The sequence below is a fragment of the Alnus glutinosa genome, chromosome 2, assembly GCF_958979055.1.
Source record: "Alnus glutinosa chromosome 2, dhAlnGlut1.1, whole genome shotgun sequence".
Classification (NCBI taxonomy): domain Eukaryota; kingdom Viridiplantae; phylum Streptophyta; class Magnoliopsida; order Fagales; family Betulaceae; genus Alnus; species Alnus glutinosa.
The window spans coordinates 31,225,953-31,243,103 of NC_084887.1; the positions used below are offsets into that span (position 1 = coordinate 31,225,953).

Here is a 17,151-nt window from a genome sequence, read left to right on the forward strand (position 1 = left end):
GTTTAAAAGATTAAAAGATCCGTCTACCCAGCGAGCTTGCAGCTGGCTATTGTCGATCAACAATATTCCTAATCACATGAATGAAGAAAATCCTCAAAGAAATTCCTTCCAATCCCAAATATTATTTTAGTCAAAGTTCTCAATTTGAACACACTAACCAAATAACAAAACAAATCAACCACACACAAAAATCAATTATACATCATCTCATTTGCATGTGTACTACCGAAATCTGGGCCATTCATTTAAAAGAAAAACTAAAGTATTGCACCGAATTTCAATCTTGAAATATAAGACAATACAACCTCGAACTAATAAAACCTCAGACAATGTTTAAAAGATTAAAAGATCCGTCTAACCAGCCAAACAAGCAAGTAGTTGGCTATTGTAAATCAACGATATTCGTAATCACATGAATGAAGAAAATTCCCAAAGAAATTTCAACCAATCCCAAATATTATTTTAGTCAAAGTTCCCAATTTTTTGAAAACACGATCCAAATAACAAAACAAATCAACCACACACAAAAATCAATTATTTCAGTCGTCATGTTTGAAAACACAGTCCCAAATACAATTTTAGTCAAAGTTAATTAGGTTAGAATTGAGATTCACACAAACAAGGGAGAGAATACAAGAGCTAGACTGCCTTCTTAGCAATTACAACGCAATTTTCTTACCAAAACTACAACTTCAACGACAAAGTCGTCAGTCGATCGTCAACCCAAACCTCACAAGTTCATCATAAACTTCAAATATTGAATAAAACGGTCTTTACACAAATTAACATTAGACCTGACTGATAATAATCATAATTAACTCAAAAGTTGCCACACCAGATGGATTTGAACTGTTGAAGAAAAAGGTTGCTGGCTACCCAAAATTACACATGAACTTCTTAAGTAAGAGAACAAGTTACAAGATTGTCTAGCTAGATGAGAAACATGACCATTTAAGCTGCGCGTATGTGTTGGAGTTGCCGAAAATGCTTCTGGGCCGCTGCATTACTTGCAGCAGCAACATCATTTTCCTCCGCTTTTGACATGTTTTCCCCGGAAGTTTCACCGGAGTCTGGCGGAGACAAAGAAAGAAGGTGTAAAAGGGTACCCATAACACAACCCAGAAGGGGAAGAGAAGAGCAGATAATTGCGGCTTTAGATCTGAGATTCATAGCTTATTGACAGTTAACAGTGAGGTTTGGAAATGTGGTGAAATGGTGATGGCAGGATGTTGAACTTTATAGTATATAGAGAAGTGGAATCTTATGTATATATGCAGACTATTTGCGTGGTGATCAAGTCAAGCCCACTCAAATGGACTAATTCTACCACTCATCAGATGATCAATCATCATGCCCCGGGAAAATACTCTGAAGTGATTCGGTGAACGGTACCCTGAGTGCCACATCGACAATAAAATTGTTTCATTTGTTTTTTCAAATGTTCAGAATTATATAAAATTAAAATATAATAGGTATCACATCGACAATAAAAAAAATAAAAATTCTTGCTAATTTTCTATTTTATGCTTTGATAATTGAAATCATGGTTTTCTTCTTGCTATTTTTCTTCTTCATACTTATTTTCATTCTAAACTACACATATGGGAACAAAAATTTTAACATGTTTTAATTTATATGAATTAAACTAAAAATAAGGGTCTTATGTTTTAATTCATTTGAATGTTTTATGGGATATTTTTTTTTCTTTTATGTGATTTACACGATTTTCACTTATTTTTTGAAAGTGTTATTTTGCTTTTGAAAGCCAAAAAGGGCAAAATTTTATTTGATTATTGTGCACAAAAGGAAATAGAAATGCTTTTAAAACACTCAAAAGTTAATTAAGCATTAAATTTGAAATGCTTTTTTTTTTTTTTTTTAATGTTCAAAATTATATGGATTTTATTTTTATTGAAACATAATAGCTATGTACCACACTAACAATATCATAGATTCCTACTATTAATCCCACTATTAATGCTTTGATAATCAAAATCCAGGTTTTTCTCTTGCTATTTTTTTTTTCTTTACACTTCTTTCCATTTTAAACTACACATATGACAATATTTTAAATGTTTTAATTTTTATGAATTAAAACTAAAATTATGGTTCTTTTGATAGTAAAATTTTATGTGATTTATATATTCATGCAATGTTCTTTGTGCAATCAAGAATTATGACACGTGGCGTGAACCCATAATTTTTAAACACTAGACCGGTTTTTTAAGTAAAAAAAAAAACCGGTGAATTTTAAAGGTTGAATCGGTTTTGTCATGATTTTAATAAATTTGTCGTGCTTTAATGAAAAAGATTATGGGTGCTAATCTTCATGAGACCAAAATAAGGATTTTTTTTTACATTATATCATTAAGTGTCACTATAGCCGCATTAAGTTGTGAGATTTTTTTGAAAAATTAAAATTAAAAACATGCATTAATTCTAAGTGGTCAGTTTTTTTTTTTTTTTTTTTCCAAAATTTTATTTCAAAATTTTTCATTATATGAGATTTCATTAAGTTCAAAATTTTAATGTACAATATTATGGTTTTGGAATTTACGACTCTCCAAAATTATAGAGATACAAAATTTAAAACTAAGAACGTACTACATTAACTACCCATAATTGACCATATAAGTATTGCATGCATTAATTTTAAAGAAACTGTACAAGTAAGCTGAAAAGTCATATTACTCTCTTAGATTGGTTATTTATACATCTCTCTCTTTAGAATTTGAAACATCTTGAATTGTGAAATCAAGAGCATTCAGCAGCTACATTCAAGAGAAGAACAGAGTGTTGAAATACGTACATCATTTTATTTTATTTTTTTTAAGGACTTTGCTTTCTTTCTTCTTTCTTTTCTTTTTTCTTTTTGGTTTTGTGAAGGTTGAAGGACTTTGTGTTTTATACATTTTTATAATTAGAATCTATATATTTTTCTGCTATTTTTTTTTTCTATATACTTTTCGTTTTCAACCATATCTACTTATGGGAATAAATTTTCATAAAAAAATGTTTATTTTTCTCTGTATTTTTTTTTCCCTAACGTTCATAATTATTTGCGTTTTATTTGTATTAAAATATAATAGGTATCACACAAACATTCCTACTAATTTTGTATTAATGCTTTGATATTTAGATTAAACTATGTATTCTTCTTGAATTTTTTTTTCTTTATACTTTTCATTTTAAATCATGTATACCTATGGGAACAAAGATGTAAACATGTTTTAATGTATATGGATTAAACTAAGATAAAGACTTATGTTTTTCGGAATTTTTTTTTTTTTTTTTCGTTTATGTGATTTACTCCATTTTTAGCCATTTTTTGAAAGTGTTTTTATACTTGTGAAAGCAAAACAATGCAAAAATTTATTTGATTGTTGTGCATAAAAGGAATATAAATACTTTTAAAACACCAAAGAGATATTACGCATTGACCATGATGTGATGATTTATTTGATTGCGTTAAATGTTTAATGAAAGATTTTGTTTAGTTTGTTCAGTATTTTTTTAAAATGTTTATAATTATCTGGATTTTATTTGTATTTAAATATAATAAGTATCACACTAACAATATCATAGATTCCTGCTAATTTTTTATTAATGCTTTGATAATTAGATTAAATCATGTTTTCTTCTTGCATTTTTTTTCTTCTTTATACTTCTTTTTCATTATAAACTATTCATATGGGCACAGAGATTTTAACATGTTTTAATTTATATGGATTAAACTAAAATTAAGTGTCTTATTTTTTAGTTCATTTGAATGTTTTATGGAATATTTTTGTTTTCGTTTGTATGATTTACTCGATTTTCAGCCATTTTGTTTAGTTTGCTATGTATTTTTTTTTAGAATGTTCAAAATTATATGCGTTTTATTTGTATCGAAATGTCATATGTATCACACCAATAATATTAGAGACTTACAATTCACAGAGCTCTCATTTTTCCTCTGTGAGCAAAGGTCTTTTTTGAGCGTGATAAGGGAGGAGGGGATCCTTTGGCTTCCCTCCTCCCAAGTAGGATGTGGTAGGTTTTGTTTTGTGAATAAGTCTCATTCTCTCTTTGGGTGTCGTCGGCATCTGATGCGGTTACGGGCTAGAGACGGTTTTTCTTTCGCTTGGTAGGGTGTAATCGGCGGACGATTTCTCTCGAGTTACGGCGCCCGGTGTCTGATTTCTACCAGGATTTTGCGATTAGCTGCTGGTTTGGTTGGTTACGTTGGAGACGAAATCGCGTATGAAATCGCACAGGTCCTAGTTTGGCTTTTCTTCCAGGGATTTTCTGGCCTTTTTGATCCGCCGATGTTGGTTCGGTTGTCCACGCCAGAGACGACATCATTCAGATGCTATTCATGGTTATTTTGTAGCAGTGACGGCTTAGGGATTTTGCACTGGAAGGGCAGTTTAGGGGAACGGGGATCTGCGATTTCAACGTTTTTTGTTTTCATCGGTTTTTTCGCAATAGGGGCGACATGCGGCACTAATTTCGGACCGACTTTGATTGATTGTGGGCAATTTTTTTGGGTGCGGATTAGGGGCGATCTTCTTGGAACGACTCAGAAATCATTGAGGGCGATTTTCTTGGAGTCCCAGAACGTGTATCAAACTGTTTTATAGTTGTGGGTAGTGGGGGAAATGGTCCGGCAATTGCAATTGCAATTGCATTTGTAGTTGTTTTTATTTTTTGTTTGTATCTTGTTGTTTTTCCCCTTAGTCTTTTGAGCTAGTGGTGGAGTTGTTGTCCCCTTTGTGTTGATCCGAAGGGGTTGATTTGCTAGTGTTTGGTTCTTTTTGGCAGTGTGCTCTGTGCTGATCAACCTAGTCTTTGCTTTTTGCACAGGATATGTGATCGACTCCCTCTAAAGATAAGGATTATGTCACTGTAGAGGCATCATTCTGGTTAGCTAGGTTTTCTTATTTGTAGCATTTCTGTTTGTAATGGTCTGAGTGTTTGGCTTAGGTTGGGTATTCACTTGGTTGGGGGTGTGTTGTATACACCTTTATGGTGGGTTTGTTCTGTACCCTTCTTTGATCTATGAAAGATTTTATCTTTCCTTAAAAAAAAAAAAAAAATATTAGAGACTCCTGCCTTTTTTCTTTTTTTTTTTTTTTTTTTTTTTTTTTTTTTAAATTAATTAATGCTTTGATAATCATAATCATCTACAGGTTTTCTTCTTGCTTTTTTCTTCTCCTTTTTTTTTTTTTTTTTTTTTTTTTCTTCTCTCTCTATTTTCTTTATACTTCTTTTCATTTTAAACTACAGATATGAGAACAAAGATTTTAACATGTTTTAATTTATATGTATTAAAATAAAATTAAGGGTTTTATTTTTTAATATATTTCAATGTCGAATTGGTTTTTTTTTGTTTTTTGTTTTGGTATGATTCACTCAATTTTTTTTGAAGTGTTTTTTCTGCTTTTAAAAGCAAAATAAGGCAAAAAATTATTTGATTAAGCATTGAACGTAATGCGAGAGGATTTGTTTGATTACATTAAATGTTGAGTGAAATTTTTTTGTTTTATTTTGTAGGATTTGGCTCAGGTGCTTAAAAAAAATTACAGCACTATCTTGACCATCGAAAAAAGTACAGCACCTATGTTGTAATATTTTGAATTTAGATTTTCTTTTTGTTATTTTTCTTTTATACTTCTTTTCGTTATAAACTACATGTACGTGAACAAATATTTTAAAAAGTTTTATTTTTTTTGGATTAAAATAAAATTAAGGGTCTTAACCTTTATTTTTTTTTTATTTAAAGATGTGTGATAATTTTATTTTTTTTACAAGCATTTTTTAACATATAATAAAAAGTATGATGGAAATGTATTTAAATTATGAAACTAAATTATAATGAAGAATCTCGTGCATAACGCGGGTTATGAGCTAAATATACATATAAAAATAGAGAAATGCTAAAGTTCTTTTTATTGTCCTTTTATGCTGACGTGACGCCCTGTTTTTAATAAAGAAAAACTACAGCTTAATTTATTTCTTATGTTTTTATTAAAAAAATACAATGTGTCATATCAACTTAGAAATACTCTAGAAAGATACTAGAAAGAGCTCTAGCATTCCTCATAAAAAATAATAAATAAAAAAAAGTCAAAATTTCTACAAATGCTTGAGTGCCTTTCTCAGCTTATTGGCTAAATAACATTTTTCTACCTTTTTGCGTTGATTTCGTGTTTGAGCAATTGCTAATAGGCTTGGGCGACAATTTTTTATATAATTTATCAATTTGACACGAATTTAATACAAAATTAAAAGGTTGAAATTGAGGTATAGTTAAATGAGTTGAATTAGGGTTGACCTATATAGTCTTATACCCATATTTCGACACAACCCGAACCCGACACGATACATAATAACGAAAAAATTTCGACATGACTCACGAATTCAATACAAAATTAAAAAATTAGAGTTGAAAAATTTAACTTATTTAATTAAATAAATCATATTAAAATCAACTTATATAATTTTACGAGACACCACTCAAATCCAACACGAAATATACGACATATGGAAGCAGCTTATGACACTTGAGCACGAGTAATTCTACCCGGCGCTCTAGCGTCCCTCAAGCGTCCCTCTCCATCTGACGTGGCATAGTCCACGTCAGGCCCTTTTTTTTTTAAAAAAAAAAAAAATTAAACCGTGTTTATACGAAACTACATTTCAGTTTCTTTCAAAATATTTTTGCCCCCAAAAAGCTTTCCTTCTTTCCCTCCTCCCTCCCTCCCTCCACCCCACCGACAGCCACCCACCCACCTGCTGAGCACCGTCGACCACCAGCGACCACCGCCACCGAACCCCAGTTCGTCCATTTCCGGCTTCCATCCACCGTCAAGCTCCGACGACCCAACGTATAGCTCTAATGACCCATCGACCATTCCGCCATGACGAGCCCAGCCGAGCGACCACCATCGCAGACGAGCCAAGCCGAATCACCACCACCGCAGAGGGCTTCGACGACCCATCCACCGTAAGGTCTTCTCTATTTTGTTTCGATTTTCCTTTCGATTTTTTTTTCTTCATACATATCTGGTTTTTTGAGTTGTTTTTTGATTTGGTTTTTTGAGTTGCTTGATCCGCCACCCACAAGCACCGTTTTCCACTGTAAGGTTTTCTCCATCTCTTTCCATTATTTCCCCCGTTTGGCTTTTGGATTTGTGGTTGTTTTACATGTGTGTTTGTGTAGCTGATCTGTTTGATGATTTGCTTGTATTTTTTACTTTTGGGTTTCTGGTTTTCTTCTACTGATGGTGGTTTCAAGTTGTTGGTTTTGTTTATTTTGGAGTACATATTTGTTGTTGGGAGATGTTATGGGAGTACATACTTGTTGTTGTTGTTGCCAAATAGTTTTCCTATTAGTCCCTCTCCTCTTCTTTGCTGATGTTGATTTTTCATGGGATCTAACTTGTTTGAATCTATGTTACTCGATCTGTCTCTAAATATATTTTTCTAATTATAAGGGGCCAACATTTGGAAGAGTTGTATTTTTTGTAATATTTATTCCCTGAACTTCTTGAATGGGAATTTATGTTTCATTTCTCTCCTTTAAACTAAACTAATCTTTATGTTACAGTTTTTGTTCAGCCTACTTGCTACTTATTGCTATATGATGATCAGCCTACGTGGATATTTCTCTTGTGGGATCTATTTCTCTTTATTTGTTGATAAGTCAACTAGACTAAAGTAAGGATGAGGTGTTGTTGATTCTCCTGCTCTTTGCATTTGAATTTATGGTGTGTACTAGTGTGTTTCTAAATGCAGTTATTTGGGGGATGGTTTTGATTTGGCTTGTATTGGAATTTTGAAGCTTTTTCTGTGTACCTGGTAGTCTTGGGTTTCATCATAGTTTCAATAGACTTTGAAAATTTTAAGCCTTGGTATGGTAGGTGACGCTATTCGTTTAGGAATTTGTTGTAATTTGAGTATATGTAAGATTTATATACATAATTTGTTGTGTGGGTATTGTTGGATGTGCTTTTAAATGCATGCATGAAATAAATAAGACTGGTTTTGTATAAAACAAATAAATGACAGCACGTACTATGGCACTTTTATTTAAGGAATTCCCACATGCAAGAGAAAATATACACAGGTAAGGTGCTCCTGATTTGGTGGCCAACAATATGTCTTGGATTAAGTTAAATACATATTTGGATGGAATGAAACTGCTAGCAGTGTTTAAAGTTTAACAAAAAGAATGTGAAAGAGTTTCATTTTTGTGGGGTCTTCATGTTTTTTTGAGATTTGATGTCTATGTTTGCCACATTTTTTCAGCAACCAAGAGAGCTTAAGGTTGTGATGTTATGGCAATTTTAAGGAGAAGACCGGTGGAAATTGAAGTTATGGCATTGTAACATATTGTCATCTGTGGAATTCTATAGATTTAGAATTGTATCATTACAAGTTGAAAATTGATATAAACGAATGTATGTTTAATTCAGATTTTACTGTTCTGTGGAATTTTTTTTTGATGTAATTTTGTTCCTAAAGTAGTCTGTATTGAGGTTTTGCAGAATAGTTTGTAAATTTTCACGTAACATCTCTTTAAAAGTTCTATTTGAGGCTATTCAATTATTCAATTGCAAGGACTTTTATTTTTTCTACATGTCCAGGAGTTTTTGTTATTTCATTGACTTATATTAGAGGTTTTTGGGAATGAGTTATATTAGAGGTTTTTCCTTTGATTTTGTGATGAAAGGGGTTGTTTTCAAGGTTATCCAAAACAATATATGTCACATGGTACCAGGTAGAACTCATTCTTCTATACATTCGACACGTTATGATTAAGTGATACATCTTTTCCTTTAATAAAAGTTAGGTCTTAAGTTTAACCCACAATGACAGAATATACATCTCCTAAGGACCAAAATGAAAGTGGCCAAAACCAAAACAACTTGTTTCTCCATTTTCAACCAAAACCAACCTGATTGGTTTCCTTTTTTTTTTTCATGACCAAAATGGTATTATGTTTTCAATTTTTATTTTATTTTATTTTATTTTTTTTGGGCAGCTCATAACTTCAATCCAATATAGAGATGTAGGTTGTGTTTAACTACCAATCATAAAAGGTAAATAACAATAAAAAAGACTAAGTCAAATCTTGTACAAAAAATATAAAAATTACAATGATCATTTTTATACAATAGACAATTTTAGATAATCAAATCCTGTACAAAAAAGTTTAACAAAAAAGTCTAGATGGAATTTCGTAAAAGCATAATGAAGTTTCGTCACTGGCAGTACTTTCTCCTAAGTATGTGTTGTAGGATGGATCACTCATCTTCATTTAGTAGCAGCAAATACGATAATCTGTACAAAAAAAATAAATAAATAAATAACAGGTGAGTATCTTAACCAACGATGATGTTTCTATTAACGGGTGAAGTAAATGCTCCAAAAACTTTTAGCTTACCTGAAAGCATAAATAACCCAATTAGTGATTACTAATAGCCAAATCTGCCTCGCCCAAACCAAGTATTGGAACAACCAAAACAAGCAAGAATTTATTTTTTATTAATAGAATGTCTACTTTTTTTCATATATGCGAGAATCAATTGCACAATTTTCATAAATTTCAAGCAAGTCTTCCTTTTCACATTGCTTCTAGTAAAATTATCATATAAACTTATAAACTTCCTCACCATATAAACTTATAATCAAATCAAGCAGACACAAATGGTATAACCAAAGAGTATTTAAAAATTGATGAGACACAGAGCTTCACCTCACGACTAAGATCGAGAGAAAAGCATAACTTAAATGTATGGCCCTGCAATAGTCAAGTACTATATACAAAATTTTGTATTTTTGTACATGTGGCAAATAAATCAAACAGCCAAATAAGCTAAAAGCCTAAAACCAGCAAACTACGCTCGAAAATTCACAATTCGAAAGCCATACAGATTCTCTTAAACTCACTCACCAAAAACAAATCTTTGATTATGTTAAAAGAAAAAAAAAAATTTGTACGTTACCAGAAGTGGCTGCTAACAATCAGCAAAGAATCATGGATTCTGAATCCTCATAAGAAGAAGAAAAAAAAAACAGTAAGTTAAAGACTTGCGGGTCTTCAAGTGAAATCATCGAAACAAAAAAAAAAAAAAAAAAAAAACACAAAGGGGCTGACAAAACTATTTCACTGAAAAACCCCAATACATGCAGAATGAGACACAGATGCTGTAGAAAGACAAAGAAAAAAAAAACCCATGAAAAATCAACATCAGCAAAGAAGAGGAGAGGGACTAATAGGAAAACTATTTGGCAACAACAACAACAAGTATGTACTCCCATAACATCTCCCAACAACAAATATGTACTCCAAAATAAACAAAACCAACAACTTGAAACCACCATCAGTAGAAGAAAACCAGAAACCCAAAAGTAAAAAATACAAGCAAATCATCAAACAGATCAGCTACACAAACACACATGTAAAACAACCACAAATCCAAAAGCCAAACGGGGGAAATAATGGAAAGAGATGGAGAAAACCTTACAGTGGAAAACGGTGCTTGTGGGTGGCGGATCAAGCAACTCAAAAAACCAAATCAAAAAACAACTCAAAAAACCAGATATGTATGAAGAAAAAAAAATCGAAAGGAAAATCGAAACAAAATAGAGAAGACCTTACGATGGATGGGTCGTCGAAGCCCTCTGCGGTGGTGGTGATTCGGCTTGGCTCGTCGGCGATGGTGGTCGCTCGGCTGGGCTCGTCGTGGCGGAATGGTCGATGGGTCATTAGAGCTATACGTTGGGTCGTCGGAGCTTGACGGTGGATGGAAGCCGGAAATGGACGAACTGGGGTTCGGTGGCGGTGGTCGCTGGTGGTCGACGGTGCTCAGCAGGTGGGTGGGTGGCTGTCGGTGGGGTGGAGGGAGGGAGGGAGGAGGGAAAGAAGGAAAGCTTTTTGGGGGCAAAAATATTTTGAAAGAAACTGAAATGTAGTTTCGTATAAACACGGTTTAATTTTTTTTTTTTTTTAAAAAAAAAAGGGCCTGACGTGGACTATGCCACGTCAGATGGAGAGGGACGCTTGAGGGACGCTAGAGCGCCGGGTAGAATTACTCCTTGAGCACGGACGCGCCTCAGCAAATGTTGACCGAGAAGCATTTGTTGAGACTTATGCGCACTTTTTTCCTAAATCGTAACCCCTACGCACTTACGCAGGGCTTGATTAACACATTTCTTCCTTTTCTTTTCTTTCTTTCTTTCTTTCTTTTTTTTTTTTTTTTTTTTTTTTTTTTTTTTTTTTCTTTAATCTAGCTAGGCGGCTTGATTAGCAGCACTTGAGGAGCAAAGCTTAATTACTTGGGTTAAATCAAAAAATGGTTGTCGTGGTTTTATGTTTATCCAAACACATCTTAGGTTTTAGAAGTGTACCTACCTTTTGATAAGCATTTTTTGTTTACTTTTAATGAAGACCAACGTAATTTTTGTCTTTTCAAATCCTGTAGAACTGCGAAATACAAGAGTTTTAACAGTAAGTGAACTCTGAAACTCCTGAGTGTTCTTACCTTTGAAACTCTTGAGTAGTGTTCTTAGTTCTTACCGTGCAATAATATAGAATTGAAAAAGGAGAGCATGAAAAATTAAAATACAAATTTATGTGGTAGGATAATGTGCTTACGTTTATAAGAATGCGGCTTGTTCAACAATAATTTAGTATTACAGGATAATATATTTATAACAAAATCCTACTACACTCTTTATGCCCAAAAGAATATGAGTCACTTGTTTCAACACTAAGTAATAGGTTTTTTCAAATTTATATGTGCTTCAGCCTCCGCACATACAAACTTTTCCAAAAATTTATCAACTCTAAAAGCAAAAGTGGAGACTAGAATAAATCTTAAGTACTTGGCAGCTTATGGCGAACTCCGGCGGTTTGAGAAGGTAGTTCAAACTAGAAAAATTATTTACAGGTTTTTTTTTTTAAAAAAAAAAAAACCATTTTACTAAAATTAAAGGCGTTTTTTTAGTCAAATTAAAAAATGTTTTTCGATTTGACTATTATTTTCCATCGCACCAAACACAAAAAAATTCGAAAAACAAATTTTAAAAATTATTTTACGCCAAAACAAACGGAGCTTAAGTTTGATAAATCTCCATCATTGTTGTCTAGCGTAAGTAGCTTTGGTAAATTTGGCCAATAGGTCATCGAAGGGGTGGGTCCGAACACGAATTGTCACCTTTACGTACTGAGCAGTATATAATCTCTTTTTATAGAGAGCTCCTTCTGTCCGATCATGGCAGAAAACATGGGTTTTTTGCCCACCAATAACCAGTCGACACGTCAGCTAAAAACAAAAAAAACAAAAAAAAACTAAAATGCTGCTGATGTAATGAATCCCTCTTACATCTTCCCATTTTTCCCTTCTCTTTGTTCTTTCTTCTTTTGTTCTTTTTCTTTCCTTTCACCGGGACACGGTGAGGCAGAAAGAGAGAGTGGGTTCGAGAGGGGATGATCGGGAGAATGAGATCGGGTGGAGAGAGTGAAACAGAGAGAGAGATGCTGTAAGAGAGAGAAAGAGAGATGCCGAGAGAGAGAGAGAGATGAATAGAGAGAGGATTCTATCGACGGTGGGCCAGCGCCGGAGGAGCAGGAGGCGACGTCCGGTTATGGGTCATCGACCAGTGGCCGGAGGTGCAATTTTCGGTGGCTAGAACCAACTTCCGGCGAGGCAGGGATGGTCCAGCAGTTCCTGTGGAGCGGGGTTGGCGCCGATCGAAGCTGAAAACGTCGGAGATGCCCTGAATGGGTTCAAGAGGGGGAGAGAGTGAAACAGAGAGAGAGAGATGCTGTCGAAGAGAGAAAGAGAGATGCCGAGAGAGAGAGAGAGAGAGAGAGAGAGAGAGAGGATCCATTAATCGACGGTGGGCCAGCGCCGGAGGAGCAGGAGGCTCGTCCGGTTATGGGTCGTCGACTAGTGGCCGGAAGTGCGATTTTCGGTGGCTAGAACCAACTTTCGGCGAGGCAGGGACTGTCCTGGAGGTTTTGCTCGTGTGTGTTCTGCATAATTTCATTTGGTATAATATGCTGATGTGTCTGTTTTCTATTAGGGGCATAAAAGGCTTGGTTTCTGCCAAGTCCGAACTGAACTTATTCCCCATTTTAAATATTTTATGGAACAATAATATTTACATTTGCTTTAAATATATTTTTTTGTTTTTGATTCACAGATTCACACAAACCAGGGAGAGAATACAAGAGATTGCCTTCTTCAAAACTACAACTTCAACAAAGTCGCCAGTCGATCGTCAACCCAAACCTCACAAGTTCATCATAAACTTCAAATATTGAATAAAACCATCTTTTACTCAAATTAACATTAGACCTGACTGATAAGAATCATAATTTACTCAAAACTTGCCAAAGCAGATGGATTTAAACTGTTGAAGAAAAAGGTTGCTGGCTACACAAAATTACACATGAACTTTTCAAGTAAGAGAACAAGTTACAAGATTGTCTAGCTAGATGAGAAACTCGATCATTTAAGCCGCGCGTATGTGTTGGAGTTGCCGAAAATTCTTCTGGGCCGCCGCATTATTTGCAGCAGCAACATCATTTTCCTCCCCTTGTGACATGTTTTCCCCTGAAGTTTCACCGGAGTCTGACGGAGACAAAGAAAGAAGGTGAAAAAGGGTACCCATAACACAACCCAGAAGGGGAAGAGAAGAGCAGATAATTGCGGCTTTAGATCTGAGATTCATAGCTTATTAACAGTTAACAGTAAGGTTTGGAAATGTGGTGAAATGGTGATGACAGGAAGTTGAACTTTATAGTAGAGAAGTGGAATCTATGTATGCAGGCTATTCGCATGGGTATCAAGTCAAGCCTACTCACGCTAGTCAAAGAGTCACCCTACATAAAAAGCAAGATATGGCAACAGTAAATATCTCAAGCATTTCTAGGGAACCGTAAAGGACCACACATCCTCAGGCTAGTCAAAAGTTACCTACATAAAAAGCGGCAAGTCTGCTTTCATTCAAAGGATCTAATTAATTTTGTGTAAATGACAATTCTCTCCCTCTCCTTGTATTAGTGTATAAATGACAAGTCTCCTTGATGTATCAGTGCATTGTATCCAATAAAAGCACTCTTGTTTTTAAGCTTTTCATGGTATCAGAGCTGTAAAAAAAGCTCACGCTCATCTTTTCGATCCTTTTTTCTGTTTTCTCTTTCATGGCTGAATCAAACAATTCTGTATTTGCTTTTCCTAATCTTGCCCATCTTACTCCTCACAAATTAGAAGGGCCTAATTATACAGTGTAGGTCGATCTCCCAATTTAAACCTATCTTTCGTACGTATGATTTTAAGAGTTTTGTTGATGGCTGTGAATTCTGTCCTCCTAAATTTGTTATTGATAAGGATGAACAAGTCACAACCACTATATGTGAAAAGCTTATAGATTTATTAACACTCTCAAAAGATGTCTTGAGTGATATAGAACACTTTAACACTGTCTAACTCAGAATTCTCTATCTGGAATTAGAAAGACTAGCATCTCTTGAGTTCGGTTAATTCTACACTATCCACGATCGTTCTTTCCACTATTTATGGATTGACTACTTCACAAGAAGTCTGAAATTCATTGGCAAATCGTTTTGCCTCTCAATCCAAGTCCAGAATCGCTCAGTTGAAGCGCCAACTACACACTCTACATCAAGGTTCCAAATCATGTTTGGACTATATTACTACACACAAACAAGGAAGAGAATACAAGAGTCGCCAATACTTACCAAAACTACAACTTCAACAAAGTCGCCAGTCAATCGTCAACCCAAACCTCACAAGTTCATCATAAACTTCAAATATTGAATAAAACGGATCTTTACACAAATTAACATTACACCTGACTGATAAGAATGATAATTTACTCAAAAGTTGCCACACCAGATGGATTTGAACTTTTGAAGAAAAAGGTTGCTGGCTACCCAAAATTACACATGAACTTCTTAAGTAAGAGAACAAGTTACAAGATTGTCTAGCTGGATGAGAAACATGACCATTTAAGCCGCGCGTATGTGTTGGAGTTGCCGAAAATGCTTCTGGGCCGCTGCATTACTTGCAGCAACATCATTTTCCTCCCCTTTTGACATGTTTTCCCCGGAAGTTTCACCGGAGTCTGACGGAGACAAAGAAAGAAGGTGAAAAAGGGTACCCATGACACAACCCAGAAGGGGAAGAGAAGAGCAGATAATTGCGGCTTTAGATCTGAGATTCATAGCTTAATTATAAACAGTTAGCAGTGAGGTTTGGAAATGTGGTGAAATGGTGATGACAGGATGTTGAACTTATAGTAGAGAATTGGAATCTATGTATACAGACAATTTGCGTGGTGGTCAAGTCAAGCCTACTCAAGTGGACTTCTTCTACCGCTCAGATGATCGATCACCATGCCCCGGGAGAACAATCTGCTGTGAACGTACCCTGAGTACCTAGAAACTTCCTATGGATGATGATGTGGCAATCGTCAATACATTACTTTGGATGCTTAGTCATCCCAAACAAATATATATATAAAAAAAAAAAAAAAAAAGTTTAAACACACTTCTAGTTTATGAAGTTTTAGAAATTTTATTTTTTAGTTATTGGGTTTCAATTCAACATGTGTCAACTATTTATGATGCGAATTGAAGCTCAAGTATTAAAAAAAAAAATTTCAAAATTCAGAGACCAAAAGTGTATTTAACCCTAAAAAAAAAGGTGTCAAAATTCTTACCACAAACGCTCAGGTGCCTTTCTCAGCTTATTGGCTAAATAACCTTTTTCTACCTGTTTGTGTTGATTTCGTGTTTGAGCAAATTCTGATATGTTAGCTGGTTGACAAATTTTTATACAATTTACAAATTTTAACGCAAATATAATACGAATTTGAAAAGGTAAGATTGAAGAGTCTAGCATGTTTAGTTAAATAATCTTATATTCGTATTTCGATATAATTTGAACTCGACACGAAACATAATGACAAATAATTTTTGACAGGACTTGTAAATCAGACACAAATTCAATATAAAACTAAAGAGTTAACGTTAAAAAATTTAACCCATTTAATTAAATAGATCAAATTAAAATTAATAATCTTTTGAAACAAAATTCAAATCCGACACGCAAATATTAATTGCGAAAGCAGCTCATGACACGGAGAACATGCGAGTGCGCACAGACGCGCCTCAGCAAATGTTGACGGGTAAACATTTGTGAACATCAAACATGTGACTTATGCGCAGTTTTTTTCCCTATATCGTAACCCCTACGCAAGGCTTGATTAACACCATTTTTTTTTCTTTTTTTAATCTAGCGGCTTGATTAGCAGTACTTGAGCAGCAAAGCTTTTTCTTTTTTCTTTTTTTTTTTTTAATTAAAAAGGTGAAATGAATGATCAGTGTAATTACCTTATTTGAATGTGACCATTGAAGTTTTCACCCGTCGTAGAATATTTAGTTTGAATCATAGTTAATAATTACTGTCTTAAAAGGCAAGTCCGTCACTACGATCCCACCAAAATATAAGTTGGTAAAGCCATTTCTTAGTAACATCTAATTCATGGACCACTACCACCGGGGCCGGCTCTTCCCCTTAGACGACTTAGGCGGTCACCTAAGGCCCCAGGAGAAAGAAGGCCCCCAATTACACATCCGTAATAATATAGATTTAAAAAAATAAAAGAAAAATTAAGACAGGTTTGTTAAAAAAAAAAAAAAAAAAATTGTATTACCTCTTCGTGTGGAGACTCACTACATCTGATGAAAAATTCAATGTAAGCCCAAAAAACTCTGGGAAAGAAAAAGAAATAAACTGATTTATCTTTTATTTGGACTCTAAAACTTCCATAGAAAAACCATCCGTTAGATTTCAAGAAACAAAATGATTTTGTCAAAAAAAAAAATTAAAATTCATTATCTATTCCTTTGGAGACTCTATAACTCGTCCCTCAGTCCCCCCATAAAAAATAAAAAAATTAAAAAATTAAAAAAAATTCACAAAACAGTGTCTTTCCAACAAATTACGACTAAAATCACTACCGGTAATGCACCGCATTTTGACATTTTCCTCTAGCAGCCAGAGAGTAGGAGATGCAGGAACCCAGCTACAAGCGAGCTCTAGCCTCTCTCGCCGTTCTGCTTTTTTT

The 17,151-nt window shown here is 34.2% G+C and overlaps 1 long non-coding RNA gene across 1 annotated transcript; it reads right to left on the minus strand.

The window, feature by feature from the left end:
* Positions 1-9,104: 9,104 nt before the first annotated feature.
* LOC133861941 (uncharacterized) lies at positions 9,105-11,156 on the minus strand. The gene is made up of 2 exons (XR_009899090.1): positions 10,649-11,156; positions 9,105-9,327 (listed from the first exon to the last, which is right to left on the minus strand). It is a non-coding gene; the product is annotated as an uncharacterized LOC133861941 (long non-coding RNA).
* Positions 11,157-17,151: the final 5,995 nt, after the last annotated feature.